The sequence below is a fragment of the Nannospalax galili genome, unplaced genomic scaffold (assembly GCF_000622305.1).
Source record: "Nannospalax galili isolate Female #2095 unplaced genomic scaffold, S.galili_v1.0 scaffold453, whole genome shotgun sequence".
Taxonomy (NCBI): domain Eukaryota; kingdom Metazoa; phylum Chordata; class Mammalia; order Rodentia; family Spalacidae; genus Nannospalax; species Nannospalax galili.
This window is the reverse complement of record NW_008334081.1, coordinates 1,925,926-1,929,783: the sequence shown is the minus strand read 5'-3', so window position 1 is coordinate 1,929,783 and position 3,858 is coordinate 1,925,926.

Sequence of the window (3,858 nt, the reverse complement as noted above, 5' to 3'; positions counted from 1 at the left end):
AAAGCTTACATAGCTTATTGAGAATAAAGCTAGAATTTTTCTTTTCTTAAATAACCTTTGCATTAGTTACCTTTCTTTTGCTGTGATAAAACACCATGATCAAGGCAACTTATAGAAGGAAGAGGTTATTAGGCTCATAGTTCCAGAGGGATAAGAGCCCACCATGGTGGGGGGAGGGCAGCAGTGGCTGGAGCGGAAAGATCTTACATCTTCAAGTAAGAATAAGTATCGGAGAGTGCCGGACTGGAAGTTGACATGGCTATATACTCCCAAAGTCCCCTTCCAGTGATGTGCTTCCACCAGCAAGGCCACCCCTCCTAAAGGTTACATACCCTTCCCAAACAGCACCAAGAGCTAGGGACCAAGCATCCAAATACTTGGAGCCTATGGAGGACATTCTCATGCAAACCACCTCAACCTTGGATCTTATCATAGTTAACAGTTTACTTAGTACAATTTAAATATTTCTTTTCATTTCATATTTATTGTGTATATACATATGTGTGTTGGCACTTGTAAGCCATAGCATACATGTGGAGGTCAGAGGACAATTTTGGGGAATCGATTCTCTCCTTCCACCATGTGGGTTCTGGGGATTAAACTTAGGTCCTCAGACTTAGTGGAAAGTGCGTCTATCTGCTGAGCCATCTCACCAGCCCTTTATACAGTTTTCACGATTGTAAGAAGGTGCTGTACTATCACCCTGCGTCCATGGGTCCCCGCTGAGATGTTGCTATCCCAAGCAGTGGGTTTTTGAGCTGGGAAGAGTGGAACTCCGGGCAGTCAATGGAATTCTGAGCAAATAGTTCATCCACAGGTCTTCCAGCTTCCCCTCAAAGCCTCTGTTCTTTCTCAGGGGTACAAGTAGTCAGGACCAGGTAGAAGTTCTTTTATCCTTTGCCGAAAAGCCCCTATAACTTAGCCTATATTCTGACCAGACATTGTTACAGTAAAATATAGCTTTTTCCCTTTGGTATCAAACTTATCCCAGTTCTTGAGATGCACTCCATGCTATCATGAAGTCCAGGGACACTAAGGTGAATTTCCCATGATGATCCTAAGCTCCAAGACATGAGAAAGAGGCTCCGTGGAGCTGGTGAGGCATCCCTCTCATCCACATGCAAATCTCAAGAAGATCTGACAGTTGGAGCATCCCCCAATTCCATCACACTACCATGTGTCCCTGTGAATCTAGAATAGCCTATAGGACATTGTTTGAGCCCCTAACCTTTCTGGAATTATCCATCCCTTGTTCAGGATTTAAACAAATCACTTGTGCTGTCTCTCCAAGGACTATGTTCTGCAATATTGGGATGAAACATCTGCTACGGGCATCTCTGAGAGTGTGTGTGTGTGTGTGCGTGTGTGTGTGTGTGTGTGTGTGTATGGTTTTTTGTTGTAGTTGTTGTTTTTACCACAGTGAAATAAGGTCTCTATCTTTTTTCTTTCCTTTTTTTTTGTCTTTTTGAGAGAGGGTCTCTCTGTAGCCCTAGCTGGCCTGGAACATACTATGTAGACCAGGCTGGCCTTGAACTCACAGAGATCCACCTGCCTCTGCCTCCCAAGTGCTGGGTTTAAAAGTGTGTGGCACCACACCCCGCTAAGCCCTCCTTCTTAAAAGGCTTAAGGAGGCCCAAACTGGTAGGCCCAGAGAAGAGGCTGACCTTCAGGAAGAGCTCTGGTCTCTTGCAGAGTAACATCTATGTTAAATGTGCAAATGGGGGACTGGAGAGATGGCTCAGCAGTTGAAAGTACTGGGTGCACTTGCAGAGGACCCGGGTTCAGTTCCCAGCACCCACATGGTGGCTAACAACCGTCTTAACTCCAATTGCAGGGGATCTGATGCTCTCTTCTGACCTCCGAGAGCATTGCATGACACGGGTGCACTTACATATATACTCATACACATGAAAAAATAACAAATACTTTTTTTTTGTCTTTTTGAGACAGTGTCTCCCTATAGCCCCAGCTGTCCTGGAACTCACTATGTAGACCAGGCTGGACCATGGTGGCCCACACCTTTAATCCCAGCACTCAGGAGGCAGAGGCAGGCAGATCTCTGTGAGTTCGAGGCCAGCCTGGTCTACATAGCGAGTTCCAGGTCAGCTGGGGCTACAGGGAGAACCTGTGTCAGAAAGACCAAAACAAACAAACAAATAAAAAATCAAATGGGCAGGTTTTTGTTGTTGCCATTATATTTTGTTTTGTTTTTGCTGCTTTCTTTCCTGGACCTCATGCTCCAGGGAGCATCTTATTACCTGAAGAGTAAACCCTTACCCTCAGGGGTGGGACTGTCTACAGTAGCTGGGCAGGAAGGACATAGCCACTGAAGTCACGTGGCTTTGCATTTGTATGAAGGTTAGGGGAAGGTGGCTCCTCTCTTCTTAGGCAGTAAACTTCTAACACTATTCGTCCCTCCTGAAAGTGGCCATTTGGGCTGACACAGCCTGCAGGTGTCATTAGGAGTTGGGAACTAAGTATTTGTATAAGGTATCATAAGCCATTGGGTCAGGTTCCAAGCAGGCAAGGTTTAATTGTTAGAGTGTGTGGGGGAGGAGCTGCTTTTTATTCTTTGAGCTTTATGTCTCCATATTTCCCACTTGAGAGATCAGCAAGGTCAAATCATTAGCAAGAGGTAAACATCATTTTTTTGGAACTGTATCAGGAACTGAGAAAGAGTGTTGAGGGCCCTAGTTAGTGCTCCTTGGTCAGAGACCCATAGCTCTGTAAGGCGTAAAAGGATGGAGCCTTGTTTTGGAGAAAGAGGAAGAGTTTATCACAAGAGGTTGAAACCATCCTGTGATGTCATTTTGAAATCAAGAGGTCCTCGGTGCTAGGAGGCAGGAGAAGGTGGTGTAGATGGTAATGGCTGATACCTTTGAGACAATAATCTAGAGCTTATCAGCCTCTAATTCTGGAAGATGTCAATCATACGGAGGCTAAACAAACAGAAGCCAAGGTGTCTTAGCCACTTTTCTTTAGAGGTGATAAAATACCTTGACAAAAGCAGCTTAGGAAGGAAAGCTTTATTCTAGCTAACAGCTTAGAGTCACAGTTCAGCTTGTGGGGATGTCACAGCAGCAGGAGCTGGTGCAGCTGGTCACATGACATCTGCAGACAAGAAGCAGAGGGCAGTTGCTGTATAGTGACTTCCTCCTAATTAAAATATCCTCTCCAAGAAATATGCAAAAAGCGGGTAGTTAAAGGGGGCGGAGAAGGAGAGTGGATGGCTATACAAAGAACTAGGGGGAAAAAATTCTCCTAATGCACAGTAGAAAAAAAAATCTGGGCATGGTGGCACACGCCTTTAGTCCCAGCACTCGGGAGGCAGAGGCAGGCGGATCTCTGTGAGTTCAAGGCCAGCCTGGTCTACATAGTGTGTTCCAGGCCAGCTAGGGCTACAGAGAGACCCTATCTCAAAAAGACCAAATAAAAAAAAAAGCCTTAAGCACAGAAGGAACCCTACGGGGATGGAAGAAAACCCTATCAGAAGCCATATAGTTGTTAAATGAAATTCCCAGTGCCAGAAGTGGGTTGCCCCCTTTTGATCTGTTGGCCAGGGGGCACCCAGAAGTCTCCAAAATGGTTGTATACCGGAAGTGGATGGTGAAACCCTATTGCTGAAGACACTGCATAATGTGAGCACGGGAGAGGGAGAAATCACGCTTAGACTAAGCTGGAAACTCCCTGCCACTGGATGGGTGGCTTTCACAGTGCCAGAAGGTGACATGCAGATGTTCCAGCTGGTGCAATAGTGATGTATCTAGTGTATGTACAACCAGCAAATTTGCCATTAGGTCCTAATGGCAAATACCCACTCCTAGAGATGGAACATACATCTGGTACTGTAGACCAGGC